We start from the raw sequence: 16,364 nt of genomic DNA, 5'->3' as shown, positions 1-16,364 counted from the left end.
GGATTAATGTAAATAACTGATCAGCTGTTGACCCTCTGTCATCTCTTGTGTACCCTGTCCAGGGGCAAATGCAGAATTTGTAAGCAGGGGTTTCCACACGTGCTATATAAAATAAATATATTTATGTATATATCAACTGGACATTGTGGCTAGTGTCCAATAATAAGTTTTAATTTAGAATTTCCTTAGGGGCAACTGCATAAGACAGTCTGCGGAGTGAGTCCCTGGAGTTCTGCCATCCGTTTGGAACTCGCAAGTACAGTGATACTGTATATGTATAGTGGAATGCAGATTCAGTGTTTATGGATAGAGAGAGATATATAGTGTGCAACAGGAAATTGACAGCAATAGTTCAGAAGTCCTCCTGAACCTAAGCAGTTGAACATTTCCGTTTTATACAAACGCTAGTCTTGGAATATCAGGAACAGTTTATAATACAAAACGTTCTTACCTTTTATAGAAGTACATTCAAGGGTTAATGCTCAATACACATATGATGCCGGGCTCCACCAAGCGTCATTGAAGTGCACTTTGCAGTGGTAGTGACGCTGGCGACACAGCTCTGTTGCTTGGTGACTCTACAGTTACCATCACTATGACTACAAAGGGAAGCACATAAGGATCAGTTGCAAGCTATAAAGACCAAATGACATCCTAAATAATAAAGTACAAGCATATGAGATCTAGGAAAATATTAAACCTTGTACTAAGGAGTAAGTACTAAGCGAAATTACACAAACACGTCGATAACCAGATTCCATTCAGACCATGTGGCATTAAGGCTATAAATCTGCTCATAACAAAGCACTAGTAGCTTGGTCACCCTTTTCTACTAATCTAGCGTTTTGTATCTTAAGATGCATACACACTGGACGTTTTTGCCCAGTGTGTATGCTGAGCGATGATGTGAAAATCACTGGGCGGAAAATCGCTCCGTGCATACACACGGAGCGATTTACATCCGGCCCAGCGATGTTCACGGGGGTGAACCACTTTCCACAGTAGGAGATTGTGGAAAGTGGTTCACTCAGCCAGTAAAACAGGCCCACGGCGGCGGCTGGCGATGGTGTGGGAGCGCGCATCATCGCTCATTGCCCAGCCATACACACACTAGGAGGTTTTGAGCTCAAAGTAGCTCAAAACGCCAAAAGTGAGCTACTTTGAGCTCAAAATTGTCCAGTGTGTGTGGGCCTTCAATGAGTTCAGGCACAGTCTGGGAACACCACTACAGATTGATCATTTGATTATGCCTCCCAGTGCTTTTCTGATAGAGCATCTATGCAATGCCTTGCACGTCTTACATTGCCAGGTTGTTTTGCCTATAAATAATAGGCCGTGTGGGCATCTAATGTAGTAAACTAGGAAAATAGCCTGTGCGTGTGGATGTATATTTATTTCTGCTTATTCTACATGATAGTGGATGTACAAATGTGTAGACTATTTGTAAAATGCTGCAGGTAGTACATCCTAGGCATTTAACGTTGCCCTTTATTTTTTTTTTTTTTTTTTATGCAAGTATGATTTATTTGGCTTTTGATGTTCTGTTATATTTCTCTACTACCCAACCTCTTATGTTGTTATGTAGCAGAGAAGTTTAGAGGTGTCTTTTAGTAGGTGTAGATCAGGGTCGATTTTAAATACTGGCCATAATTATTTAGCTATTTTCGAGATGTGATAACGGATGGTAGTTATGTGACCACTGGTCACAATACCCGCCCCCCCCCCTACATCCTGCCCCCTCACAATCCTGACAGTCGGCATGCCGATCAACAGGGACTATTCCCACCTCCGGTCACGCAAACCACCCCCGTTATAACGCTATAAGGTGTAGTGCCTTTCAGCTTATCACATGGAGTACATATCAAAATCAGGGGTGTAAATTCATCCCAGATTCCCGGAGGCAAGTTACAGTTTGACACCACACTCTCACAAAATAAGAATACACATGCAATTTGTGCCTTTACTAAATTGCTCAGTTTTGAAACTGCAAAAAACAATAGCCAAAACCAGAGGCTTAACAAAGCCATCTTTTAAATAATCTAGCCTCCTAGCAGTTGCCTCAACTTGGCGGGTTTCAGAGTTGGGTGCTTTTTGTTTTTCAGGCTGATCGGACAGTTCGTTCGTTCCAACCAACTGTTATTTAGACCGTCTCCTTGACCCGGGATGTTGCCTTTTTGGTATTCCCCATTGGTAACTTCCCGAGAACGGGACAGTTGGATTCTATATGTCATAGCGCCGGCCCTGCGGATTTACCTGGACCAAACTCCCTCCATCCATTGTGCTTGTTATGTGCAACACTCAGATCCGTAGGTGGCCTTCTACATAGCAGACTGTTGAGCGTTATATCTGCTCCATTATCTCTGAGCTCTTTTCTGGCGCGGGGCATCCAGCACCAGAGCGGGTGTTAGCACATTCTGCTAGGGCCTATTGGGTGGCGTGGTATGGGGCTTCTTTAGCATAAGTCTGCCATGTAGCTACCTGTTTTTCTGTCTACACGATTGCTTCTTTTTATGGATTTCAGGTTTATGTGTCCTGCAATGCTGCTTTGTGTGTACGGTTCTCCGGTCTGGCAGCCTGAGTGTTTCCTCCCCTGGGGGTGGTTGTTAAACGTCCCATGGTCTAGTGTCATCCAGCCTGGATGAAGGAAAAAAGGGTGTTCTTGATCATTTCCGTTGAATCTTTTTCTCTGAACCCAACTGGGGGACACTGCATTCCCTCCCACAGATGTGCGGTTGTTTGTCTTGACAGTCGTTTTCCCTACTGTTTTGGTGGTGGTCCTTGCTGTTTAAAAGTTGCACTGACATGCTGGAAGTTGCATAGGGGTGAAACGTAAGTTTAGAGCTACAATATAGTTTAACTGCCAGCTCCTGCATCCATCCGCAATGCCACGGTCCAGTGTCACCCAGCTCGATTCATAGAAAATTATTCAACGGTAAATACCAAAATACCCTTTTTTAAGTCTGGTCAGCATATATGACCTCTATAAGTAACTGGCAAGAGCGGACATAGTGCCAGGACACTGTCCGGACCCCCGCCAGTATAAAAATGTATTTGAAAAGAGTGGGTCTGAAGCGCACCATTACTGGGGCGGAGCTTAGCCCTCACAGCACACAACCCTGCGCCATTTTCTCTAAACAAGGCTGCAGAGACGCTGATCCTTCCTCACACTGCTGCATAAGTATCGGGGGGAAACAGTTATTTTGGTGCGTTATATGTTAATTATAAAAGCGCTGCAGGTCTGGGGCATTTTCTGTGGTGTTTCAGACCGGGATTGAGCGCTGGGGTGTGAGCTGGCAATAACTCCCACTGTGTCCCTCTGACCGGCTTTACTGTGGGTCTGTCCCCTATAGGCCCAGTGTGTCTGGGTGTGTTGGGTGCACGTGTGTCGGCAAGTCTGAGGCGGAGTGCTCTTCCCAGGAGGATACTATGTTTCCAGAAGTTCAGACTTTCGTGAAAGGCGTGTTGCACATTAAACCTCCCTTTGTGCCCCCAGTGGCACCGTGGGATCTTAATGTGGTGTTGCAATTCCTTCAATCTCATTGGTTTGAACCTTTACAGAAGGTAGAGTTGAAATTCCTCACTTGGAAAGTGGTCATGCTATTGGCCTTGGCATCCGCAAGGCGGGTGTCTGAATTAGCGGCTTTGTCTCACAAGAGCCCTTACTTGATCTTCCATGAAGATAGAGCAGAGTTGAGGACTCGTCAGCAATTTCTGCCGAAAGTAGTTTCGTCGTCCCACTTGAACCAACCTATTGTGGTGCCAGTGGCTACTGACGCCTTGCTGGAATCGAAGTTTCTCGATGTAGTCAGAGCTTTGAAATTTTATGTGCCAGAACTGCTCAGTTTAGGAAAACGGAGGCTCTGTTTGTCCTGTATGCTCACAACAAGATTGGGGCTCCTGCTTCCAAGCAGACTATTGCGCGCTGGATCTGTCATACGATTCAGCATGCTCATTCTACGACTGGATTGCCGTTACCAAAATCGGTGAAGGCTCATTCTACCAGAAAGGTGGGCTTATCCCAAGCGGCTACTTGGTCGGGTTCAAACACCTTTGCAAAGTTCTACAAGTTTGATACCCTGGCTGATGAGGACCTCATGTTTGGTCAATCGGTGCTGCAGAGTCATCCGCACTCTCCCGCCCGTTCTAGAGCTTTGGTATAACCCCATGGTTCTTGATGTGACCCCAGCATCCTCTAGGACGTATGAGAAAATAGGATTTTAATACCTACCGGTAAATCCTTTTCTCTTAGTCCGTAGAGGATGCTGGGCGCCCGTCCCAGTGCGTACTGTATCTGCAGTTTTTTGTTACGTTTCAACACATGTTGTGTTAAGTTTTTTAGTCAGCCTGTTGCTGACGTTGTTCATGCCGTTGACTTGTGTTATGTTGAAGGCCATGTTGTACGGTGCGCTTGAGGTGTGAGCTGGTATGTATCTCGCCTTGGTTTAACAATAAATCCTTTACCTCGAAATGTCCATCTCCCTTGGCACAGTTCCTATAACTGGAGTCTGGAGGAGGGGCATAGAGGGAGAAGCCCGTTCACAGCCTTTGAAAGTCTTAAAGTTCCCATGTCTCCTGTGGATCCCGTCTATACCCCATGTTTCTTGATGTGACCCCAGCATCCTCTACGGACTAAGAGAAAAGGATTTACCGGTACGTATTAAAATCCTATTTTTTTTCTTGTGTAAGGGATGGGATCCGGTCTTTAGGTCGACAAGACTTAGGTCGACAGTGAGTTTTTCAGATGGTGTAGCCGGCTTTTACAAGCCGCTGCAACGGCGCCCCCCCCCCCCCCTCTCCCCCATGCAAACTGATATATGGTTGCCTTGTTAGGCTCTGTCCCTGATCATAATAACACTTGCTGTTGAAACCAGAGTGAGTATAACTGGGAATTGGTTTACTATCATGGATTATACAACACCTGTGACAGAGCAATTTAAAAATGTAGGAGCACAGATGATTATTGCATTTGCATGGTACTGCACTTCTCTGGTACTTTAGCATGGTCAATATTCCATGTTGCATAAACTTGACTTTTACCACCACTGTAGCAGACTATCGAATTGAGCTTTTAAACAGCCTGCTGAATTGCCCGTATTGATTTACTTGGTGTTTTATAATGAAAAATTGCTATGACTTTGTAGAGGTCAGGCAAATATAAGCTAACAATCTACTAGACTGTTCTTTTTTCTTTAGATATGTATTGTTTTCATGTTGTACTCACTATTGTGTACACTGTATGTATCCCTACAAATAAACAGAGTAAAGAAGCAAGTGAGGAGTAGTATGGATTATGTATTATTTTCCTGAGGAAGTCTGTTATTCTTAAAGGGCAAAATATGTAGGGTTCCTATGTGAGGACTGTGAACTTAACTGCTCTACTTATTTTTACCTTGAATGCACTCTGTTACCAATAATATCTTAGTAGGTATGCAAGCATATTATATCCATTGTCACAAGTATATATTTTATTTTACATTGTTACATTATCAATTGCTTTTTCACTTTTTTTAAACTAATATATGAAAATATTTTATATATTGCTCACTGATGTCGTACAACATCATAAGAAATTAACAAGGATATCAGCGATAACCAAGAATAAAACTTTCGGACAGGTGCAATTTGTATCACCAATTTCAAACAGCGCTTATTTCTGTTTCAAAGTTTGGCCCAGATTTATCAAGCCTTGGAGAGTGATAAATAGCACGGTGATAAATTGCCAGCCAATCGGCTCCTAACTGTCATTTTTCAAACCCAGCCTGTAACGTGGCAGTTATTAGTTGATTGGCTGGTACTTTATTACCGTGCTATGTACCTCTCTCCAAGGCTTGATAAATGAGCCCCTTAGGTTTTCTTCTTTTTCTTGCTTTGAAGCTAAATATGTAATACTGGACAATAGAATTAGATTATCTTGCAGTTACTTAAAGGCAGATAAGCAATGTAATGGGCCCTACACACTGAAAGATTTAAGTGAACGATATGAACGTTCTCGTTCATAACGTTCAGTGTGTAGACACCAACGATGAACGATGCGCGGCCCCGCGCTCGTTCATCGTTGGTGCCGTGTCGCTTACGCATGCAGGCCAATATGGACAATCTCGTCCATATTAGCTTGCACTGCTATGGAGCCGGGTGACGGGGGGGATTGAATAAACTTCATTCCCACCGTGACCTCTCCCCCACCGCCGGGTCGCCAGTCTGCCATATCTGCGGTCGGGCAGCTTGGCGGCAGGTCGCCGAGCCTGTAGGGCCCATTACACAGCAATGAGAAAGGCAAGTGAGATGCTTATACCCCTTTCACACCGCAGCTATAAACCGGTAAATTGCCATTTTTTAAGCCTTCCAAAACGGTTCTAGCTGCAGTGTGAAAGGGCCACTTTGAATTTACTGGTTACAGATTACTGGTATTTTAAAACGGTTAAAAAGCAGGGTCCTACGCGGTTCAGACCCGTTTCATTGTGCAATGTGAAAGGCTCAAATGGTATTTCCAAACCACAGAAGGTGATAGGCTGTCTCCATGCGTGATGTCACCAGGCAGAAGCAGGAAATAAACTGGAGGAAACACATGAGAGTGAAGAAGCATTTTATTATACAGAATACAGTTTAAAATGGAAAATTGGAGTGATGAGGAGGTTAGGGAGCTGCTTAGGATGAGAGGGGATGAAGAAATTGCTAGACAAATCACTGGGACAGTGAAGGATGCAGTAATGTACAAAAACATGGTAAAGATGCTTGAAGCTGCGGAGTTCCATCGTACGACTAGCCAAATTATTAATAATTTATTAATAATGTGTGGGCCAGAAAAGTCCATTTAAAATGACAACCACTGTTTTCTATGGGAGAAACGGGTCCAGTGTGAAAGGTACCAAAACGGTAATGAAATGGTAATATACTGGTTACAACATGTGATGTGAAGGGGGTTTAACTGCTCAGACCCGTTTTAAGAACCGTTTAAAGAACAGTTTCAAAAGCAGGGTTTGCGATGTGAAAGCGGTATTAGTTGCACAGGGACAGGAATCCGTAGCAGATAGAAATAAGTAGTAATGCCACTGTATAGTTAATTGGTGCAGCATCCTCTAGAATTCGATTTTCAGTTCTGGATGCCATGGGGGAAATGGTATAGTCTGAGTTGTTTTGCGAGTTTGCAGTTGCCAAAACTCGATGCGAGTTTGGTGTGAGAATGTTTCGGAACTTGCAGCATGTAATAGCCTATGAGTTCCAAGGTGCCTACGTAACTCGCACGCGATGCCATGCGGATTTGCTGTTGCCAAAACCTGCGAAAAACTTGCAAATCACAAATTGAGTTTCGTGCGGCATGTTGGCTTTGGAACGAATGTAGCCAATGGTCTTGCAAAGTCGCATGTTTTTTACTTTTTCACTGATAGTTTTGTGAAGTTGGTAACAGGTGTAGAAGACTGTGAGGTGTATTATGGCTTCTAGGAAGAGGATGGAGGGTCAAGTCAGCAGAGAAGAGGAGAATGTTTGTTTTGAGCCCCCAGAGTTAATGGTGGAGGAGGCTGCAGTGTGTGCCCTAGGCAAGGCCAATGTCTATTTTTCTTATGAGGAAAACTGTGTACTGGGGCATGCAATTGTGCCAGTGCATGAGAGGTTGTTACGGGCAGAGGTACACCACACATCCCTGACCCGCAAGAAGGCTTTATAGCAGAGGGTATGTGATGCACTTAATGCTGTAAGCTTTTGCAAGCACTGTGTGGAGAAATGTCAAAAGTGCTTCTCTGATATTATGAGGGTTCTCAAATCTAAAATAGCAGAGCAGTTCCATGAAAGCCGGAAAACGAGGTGGCACAGCAGTCCCCGTCTATTTTACTTCCTTTTGAGGAGAAGCTGAAACAAGCAATTCCACCTCAAATTCTTCCAGGCATTAAGGACACTGCACATCCATCCACCCAAATTGCTGGTGAGTAAGCAAAAAATTAAGTATTGTTTAAGTGTTGAAACATAAAAACTTCTGATCATATTGTATTTGTTAACAATTTCGTAAACTTATACTGTAACACACCATTTTAGAGCAACTAACCGATGAGTGAGAAGAAACACTGCAGAGAAACTGCCATTTGCAAATGTGTACAACGTTAAATACAGCATTCAGTGATATTATAAAGGCAACAACAAATAAGGGTAACTGTATGAAATAAAAATATGCATATTCTGTTACATCTGCTACTACTTAAAACAGAGCGGCCATTTTAACATATCTTTATTTATTTTTTTGCTTCCTCAGCTGAACCACAGTGGAAAAAGGGCACCTGCCAAAGAGTCAACAACCCAAACTGCTGCTGATGGTGAAGTTGCTGGTGACTACTACAAAACATCGTTTAGAAAGGTAAGTACAATCAGCCCATGGGTTTGCAGACCTGTACAGCTCACAAATATTGTTACATAATTCTGATATTAAAATTGACATTTATGTAAACAACCATTTAGCAATGTAAACATGTGAAAACCGTAATCGTAAACTATCCATTCAAAGTATATGGACAAGCATAATTAATTATATTTACTTACCTCTTTTCAGAACCTTCTCAAGCAGTTCCAGCAACACCATCACAAATCGTCATAGAAGATAACATGCAGGTAGATCCAGCAGAGCCTGCAGACCACGCGGCACAAGGCTGCATTTAGGATATGGCGGCAGCTGCCGCAGCCCACACCACCACCCATCCCAACTGTGTCACTCACTGGACACCGTCAGGTCAAGTTCATGAAGGTGCAAACCACACAACTTTGTAGCATCACAACACCGTTTCATAAAATTGCCCACACTAATAAAGTAGCACAAGGTACCAGAACCAGAATGGCTGCAAATCTAGATCATCTTATGTCGGACATTGCCAATGCAATTAGATCTCTTCTCAGCCCGCAAAGAGAGCACCTGGCTCTAACCGAATCATTGGCTGCTCCTAGTACATTTGCAACTTCGGTTCCAACACTTCCCTTAGGTGCAGTGTACGCGCATATGGTGATCAGCTTAAAGGCCAGGGTAGGTGCAGACGTCAAACACCCCCTCCCCCCAAAAAAAGTAAAAATAAATGTTGAATGTATCCTTTTGATGTTGTAAATTGTGAATTTAGTAAATACTTATGCTGAAGTAAATTTTGTCTGGTATTTTTTTTCCAAATAAGCTAACACATGTGTGGATATATTGTGCAAACTAAAGTAAAACATGGGTGGAATTTTATATATTGTTCACAGGATAAAAAATATTTTAGGAAATGCTGTACTTTATTTTAAAAATAAAAAACACATAGCTTGTTAAATGAACAATTTAATGGCGCTTACCATATGCAGTTGCTAAAAGATATACTCAGTGTGTGACTTGAGGTATCAAGGGCCCACCGGGGGGATGTAGTGGTAGGGGCCCATATTTAGGCGTTTGGCCCATCTACAGAGGTGGTGGGGCCAACAACCACAGAGGCTTGATGGTAAATTCTGGTAATGCATGCACGATAATGTTCCAGATTAATAACCGCAATGGACTGTAGAAAATACACCATAGTCCTGTGCAGTATAAGGTAACATATGTATAATTAAAGTTCACAGTCTGGAACCTAATCCCTAGAGGAGGAGGTGGGGCCCACCGGGGTTTCCCCCTGTACACCTGTGGCCCAGTCTAACCCTGGATATACTAAATATTCACAGCGCTTCACTTTTTCCACATGTTATGTTACAGCCTTATTCCAAAATGGAATAAATTCATTGTTTCCCTCAAAATTGTACACATAATACCCTATAATGACAGCGTGAATAAAGGTGTTTTTTGGGGTGTTTTTTTTTTTTTTTTTTTTTTTAGATTTTTGCAAATTTATTAAAAATAAAAATTTAAGAAATCACATGTACAGAACTATTCACAGCCTTTGCCATGAATCTCAAAATTGAGCTATGGTTCATTCTGTTTCCACTGATCATCCTTGAGATGTTCCTACATCTTAATTGGAGTCCACCTGTGGTAAATTCAGTTGATTGGACATGATGTGGAAAGGTACACACCTGTCTATATTAGGTCCCACACTTGACGGTGCATGTGTGAGCACAAACCAAGCATGAAGTCAAAGGAATTGTCTGTAGACCTCCGAGACAGGATTGTCTCAAGGCACAAATCTGGGGAAGGGTACAGAAAAATATCTGCTCCTTTTAAGGTTCCACTGAGCACAGTGGCCTCCATTATCCGTAAATCGAAGAAGTTCGAAACCACCAGGACTCTACCTAGATCTGGCCGGCTGTCTAAACTGGGCAATCGGGGGGAGAAGGGACCTAGTCGGGGAGGTGACCAAGAGCCCAATGGTCACTCTGTCAGAGCTACAGCATTCTTCCGTGGAGAGAGGAGAACCTTCCAGAAGGACAACTATCTCTGCAGCAGTCCACCAATCAGGCCTATATGGTAGAGTGGCCAGACAGAAGCCACTACTTGGTAAAAAGCACATGGCAGCCCGCCTGTAGTTTTTCCAAAATGCACCTGAAGGACTCTCAGACCATGAAAAAAAAATTCTCTGGTCTGATTGAACTCTTTGGCGTGAATGCCAGGCGTCATGTTTGGAGGAAACCAGGCACCGCTCATCACCAGGCCAATACCATCCCTACGGTGAAGCATGGTGGTGGCAGCATCATGCTGTGGGGATGTATTTGAGAGGCAGGAACTGGGAGACTAGTCAGGATAGAGGGAAAGATGAATGCAGCAATGTACAGCGACATCCTGGATGAAAACCTGCTATAGAGCGCTCTTGACCTCAGACTAGGGTGACGGTTCATCTTTCAGCAGGACAACGACCCTAAGCACGCAGCCAGTATATCAAAGGAGTAGCTTCAGGACAACTCTGTGAATGTCCTTGAGTGGCCCAGCCAGAGCCCAGACTTGAATGCAATTGAACATCTCTGGAGAGATCTGAAAATGGCTGTGCACCGACGCATCCCATCCAACCTGATGGAGCTTGAGAGGTGCTGCAAAGAGGAATTGGCAAAACTGCCCAAAGATAGGTGTACCAAGCTTTTGGCATCATATTTTCTCTGACGTCCTAGTGGATGCTGGGGACTCCGAAAGGACCATGGGGAATAGCGGCTCCGCAGGAGACTGGGCACAAAAGTAAAAGCTTTAAGACTACCTGGTGTGCACTGGCTCCTCCCCCTATGACCCTCCTCCAAGCCTCAGTTAGATTTTTGTGCCCGAACGAAAAGGGTGCAGTCTAGGTGGCTCTCCTGAGCTACTTAGAAAAAAGTTTAGTTTTAGGTTTTTTATTTTCAGTGAGACCTGCTGGCAATAGGCTCACTGCATCGAGGGACTAAGGGGAGAAGAAGCGAACTCACCTGCGTGCAGAGTGGATTGGGCTTCTTAGGCTACTGGACATTAGCTCCAGAGGGACGATCACAGGCCCAGCCATGGATGGGTCCCAGAGCCGCGCCGCCGTCCCCCTTACAGAGCCAGAAGAGCAGAAGAGGTCCGGAAAAATCGGCGGCAGAAGACGTCCTGTCTTCAATAAGGTAGCGCACAGCACCGCAGCTGTGCGGCATTGCTCTCAGCACACTTCACACTCCGGTCACTGAGGGTGCAGGGCGCTGGGTGGGGGCGCCCTGAGACGCAATATAAACACCTTAGGGGGCAAAAAATGCATCACATATAGCTCCTGGGCTATATGGATGCATTTAACTCATGCCTGTTTTTCCATAAAAAAGCGGGAGAACGGCCGCCGAGAAGGGGGCGGAGCCTATCTCCTCAGCACACTGGCGCCATTTTTCCTCACAGCTCCGTTGGAGGGAAGCTCCCTGACTCTCCCCTGCAGTCCTGCACTACAGAAACAGGGTAAAACAAGAGAGGGGGGGCACTAATTTGGCAGATAAATCTATACAGCAGCTATATAAGGGAAAAACACTTATATAAGGTTATCCCTGTATATATATAGCGCTCTGGTGTGTGCTGGCAAACTCTCCCTCTGTCTCCCCAAAGGGCTAGTGGGGTCCTGTCCTCTATCAGAGCATTCCCTGTATGTGTGCTGTGTGTCGGTACGTTGTGTCGACATGTATGAGGAGGAAAATGGTATGGAGGCGGAGCAATTGCCTGTATTAGTGATGTCACCCCCTAGGGAGTCGACACCTGACTGGATGGTCTTATGGAAGGAATTACGTGATAGTGTCAGCACTTTACAAAAGACTGTTGACGACATGAGACAGCCGGCAAATCAGTTAATACCTGTACAGGCGTCTCAAACACCGTCAGGGGCTCTAAAGCGCCCGTTACCTCAGGTGGTCGACACAGACCCAGACACGGACACTGACTCCAGTGTCGACGGTGAGGAAACAAACGTATTTTCCAGTAGGGCCACACGTTACATGATCACGGCAATGAAGGAGGTTTTGAACATTTCTGATACTACAAGTACCACAAAAAAGGGTATTATGTGGGGTGTGAAAAAACTACCCGTAGTTTTTCCTGAATCAGATGAATTAAATGAGGTGTGTGATGAAGCGTGGGTTTCCCCCGATAAAAAACTGCTAATTTCTAAAAAATTATTGGCATTATACCCTTTCCCGCCAGAGGTTAGGGCGCGTTGGGAAACACCCCCTAGGGTAGATAAGGCGCTCACACGCTTATCAAAACAAGTGGCGTTACCGTCTCCTGATACGGCCGCCCTCAAGGAACCAGCTGATAGGAAGCTGGAAAATATCCTAAAAAGTATATTCACACATACTGGTATTATACTGCGACCAGCAATCGCCTCAGCCTGGATGTGCAGTGCTGGGGTGGCTTGGTCGGATTCCCTGACTGAAAATATTGATACCCTGGACAGGGACAATATATTATTGACTATAGAGCATTTAAAGGATGCATTTCTATATATGAGAGATGCACAGAGGGATATTTGCACTCTGGCATCAAGAGTAAGTGCGCAGTCCATTTCTGCCAGAAGAGGGTTATGGACGCGACAGTGGTCAGGTGATGCGGATTCCAAACGGCATATGGAAGTATTGCCGTATAAAGGGGAGGAGTTATTTGGGGTCGGTCTATCGGACCTGGTGGCCACGGCAACGGCTGGGAAATCCACCTTTTTACCCCAGGTCACCTCTCAGCAGAAAAAGACACCGTCTTTTCAGGCTCAGTCCTTTCGTCCCCATAAGGGCAAGCGGGCAAAAGGCCACTCGTATCTGCCCCGGGGCAGAGGAAGGGGAAAAAGACTGCAGCAGACAGCCTCTTCCCAGGAACAGAAGCCCTCCCCCGCTTCTGCCAAGTCCTCAGCATGACGCTGGGGCCTTACAAATGGACTCAGGCACGGTGGGGGCCCGTCTCAAGAATTTCAGCGCGCAGTGGGCTCACTCGCAAGTGGACCCCTGGATCCTGCAGGTAGTATCTCAGGGGTACAAATTGGAATTCGAGACGTCTCCCCCTCGCCGGTTCCTGAAGTCTGCTTTACCAACGTCTCCCCCCGACAGGGAGGCGGTATTGGAAGCCATTCACAAGCTGTATTCCCAGCAGGTGATAATCAATGTACCCCTCCTACAACAGGGAAAGGGGTATTATTCCACGCTGTTTGTGGTACCGAAGCCGGACGGCTCGGTGAGACCTATTTTAAATCTGAAATCCTTGAACACTTACATACAAAGGTTCAAATTCAAGATGGAATCACTCAGAGCAGTGATAGCGAACCTGGAAGAAGGGGACTATATGGTGTCTCTGGACATCAAGGATGCTTACCTCCATGTCCCAATTTGCCCTTCTCACCAAGGGTTCCTCAGGTTTGTGGTACAGAACTGTCACTATCCGTTTCAGACGCTGCCGTTTGGATTGTCCACGGCACCCCGGGTCTTTACCAAGGTAATGGCCGAAATGATGATTCTTCTTCGAAGAAAAGGCGTCTTAATTATCCCTTACTTGGACGATCTCCTGATAAGGGCAAGGTCCAGAGAACAGTTAGAGGTCGGAGTAGCACTATCTCAAGTAGTACTACGACAGCACGGATGGATTCTAAATATTCCAAAATCGCAGCTGATTCCGACGACACGTCTGCTGTTCCTAGGGATGATTCTGGACACAGTACAGAAAAAGGTGTTTCTCCCGGAGGAGAAAGCCAGGGAGTTATCCGACCTAGTCAGGAACCTCCTAAAACCAGGCCAAGTGTCAGTGCATCAATGCACAAGGGTCCTGGGAAAAATGGTGGCTTCTTACGAAGCGATTCCATTCGGCAGATTCCACGCAAGAACTTTTCAGTGGGATCTGCTGGACAAATGGTCCGGATCGCATCTTCAAATGCATCAGCGGATAACCCTGTCTCCAAGGACAAGGGTGTCTCTCCTGTGGTGGTTGCAGAGTGCTCATCTTCTAGAGGGCCGCAGATTCGGCATTCAGGACTGGGTCCTGGTGACCACGGATGCCAGCCTGAGAGGCTGGGGAGCAGTCACACGGGGAAGAAATTTCCAGGGCTTGTGGTCAAGCATGGAAACGTCACTTCACATAAATATCCTGGAACTAAGGGCCATTTACAATGCCCTAAGTCAGGCAAGGCCTCTGCTTCATGGTCAGCCGGTGCTGATCCAGTCGGACAACATCACGGCAGTTGCCCACGTAAACAGACAGGGCGGCACAAGAAGCAGGAGGGCAATGACGGAAGTTGCAAGGATTCTTCGCTGGGCGGAAAATCATGTGATAGCACTGTCAGCAGTGTTCATTCCGGGAGTGGACAACTGGGAAGCAGACTTCCTCAGCAGACACGATCTCCACCCGGGGGAGTGGGGACTTCACCCAGAAGTCTTCCACATGATTGTGAACCGTTGGGAAAAACCAAAGGTGGACATGATGGCGTCCCGCCTCAACAAAAAACTGGACAGATATTGCGCCAGGTCAAGGACCCTCAGGCAATAGCTGTGGACGCTCTGGTAACACCGTGGGTGTACCAGTCAGTGTATGTGTTCCCTCCTCTGCCTCTCATACCCAAGGTACTGAGAATCATAAGAAGGAGAGGAGTAAGGACTATACTCGTGGCTCCGGATTGGCCAAGAAGGACTTGGTACCCGGAACTTCAAGAGATGCTCACGGAAGACCCGTGGCCTCTACCTCTAAGAAAGGACCTGCTCCAGCAGGGACCATGTGTGTTCCAAGACTTACCGCGGCTGCGTTTGACGGCATGGCGGTTGAACGCCGGATCCTGAAGGAAAAAGGCATTCCGGATGAAGTCATCCCTACCCTGATCAAAGCCAGGAAGGATGTAACTGTGCAACATTATCACCGTATTTGGCGTAAATATGTTGCGTGGTGTGAGGCCAGGAAGGCCCCTACAGAGGAATTTCAACTGGGTCGTTTCCTGCATTTCCTGCAAACAGGACTGTCTATGGGCCTAAAATTAGGGTCCATTAAGGTTCAAATTTCGGCCCTGTCAATATTCTTCCAAAAAGAACTAGCTTCAGTTCCTGAAGTTCAGACGTTTGTCAAGGGGGTACTGCATATACAGCCTCCTTTTGTGCCTCCAGTGGCACCTTGGGATCTCAATGTAGTTTTGGGGTTCCTAAAATCACATTGGTTTGAACCACTCACCACTGTGGACTTAAAATATCTCACATGGAAAGTGGTAATGCTGTTAGCCCTGGCCTCAGCCAGGCGTGTCTCAGAATTGGCGGCTTTATCCTATAAAAGCCCTTACCTAATTTTTTATACGGACAGGGCAGAATTGAGGACTCGTCCTCAATTTCTCCCTAAGGTGGTTTCAGCATTTCACTTAAACCAGCCTATTGTGGTGCCTGCGGCTACTAGGGACTTGGAGGATTCCAAGTTGCTGGACGTAGTCAGGGCCCTGAAAATATATGTTTCCAGGACGGCTGGAGTCAGAAAATCTGACTCGCTGTTTATCCTGTATGCACCCAACAAGCTGGGTGCTCCTGCTTCTAAGCAGACTATTGCTCGTTGGATTTGTAGTACAATTCAGCTTGCACATTCTGTGGCAGGCCTGCCACAGCCAAAATCTGTAAAAGCCCATTCCACACGGAAAGTGGGCTCATCTTGGGCGGCTGCCCGAGGGGTCTCGGCTTTACAACTTTGCCGAGCAGCTACTTGGTCAGGGGCAAACACGTTTGCTAAATTCTACAAATTTGATACCCTGGCTGAGGAGGACCTGGAGTTCTCTCATTCGGTGCTGCAGAGTCATCCGCACTCTCCCGCCCGTTTGGGAGCTTTGGTATAATCCCCATGGTCCTTTCGGAGTTCCCAGCATCCACTAGGACGTCAGAGAAAATAAGAATTTACTTACCGATAATTCTATTTCTCATAGTCCGTAGTGGATGCTGGGCGCCCATCCCAAGTGCGGATTGTCTGCAATACTTGTACATAGTTATTGTTACAAAAAATCGGGTTATTATTGTTGTGAGCCATC

At 45.8% G+C, this 16,364-nt stretch overlaps 1 protein-coding gene and 1 long non-coding RNA gene across 3 annotated transcripts in view; both read left to right on the top strand.

Moving 5' to 3' along the window:
* TTC39B (tetratricopeptide repeat domain 39B) overlaps positions 1-16,364 on the top strand; it is a 214,380-nt gene that overhangs the window by 34,578 nt on the left and 163,438 nt on the right. The window lies entirely within an intron of this gene.
* Positions 7,777-9,070, top strand: LOC134915368 (uncharacterized). Its single transcript, XR_010177392.1, has 4 exons — positions 7,777-7,918; positions 8,029-8,139; positions 8,243-8,344; positions 8,537-9,070. It is a non-coding gene; the product is annotated as an uncharacterized LOC134915368 (long non-coding RNA).

Source organism: Pseudophryne corroboree, chromosome 1 (assembly GCF_028390025.1).
Source record: "Pseudophryne corroboree isolate aPseCor3 chromosome 1, aPseCor3.hap2, whole genome shotgun sequence".
Lineage (NCBI taxonomy): Eukaryota > Metazoa > Chordata > Amphibia > Anura > Myobatrachidae > Pseudophryne > Pseudophryne corroboree.
This window is presented reverse-complemented; position numbering and strand designations above follow the sequence as displayed.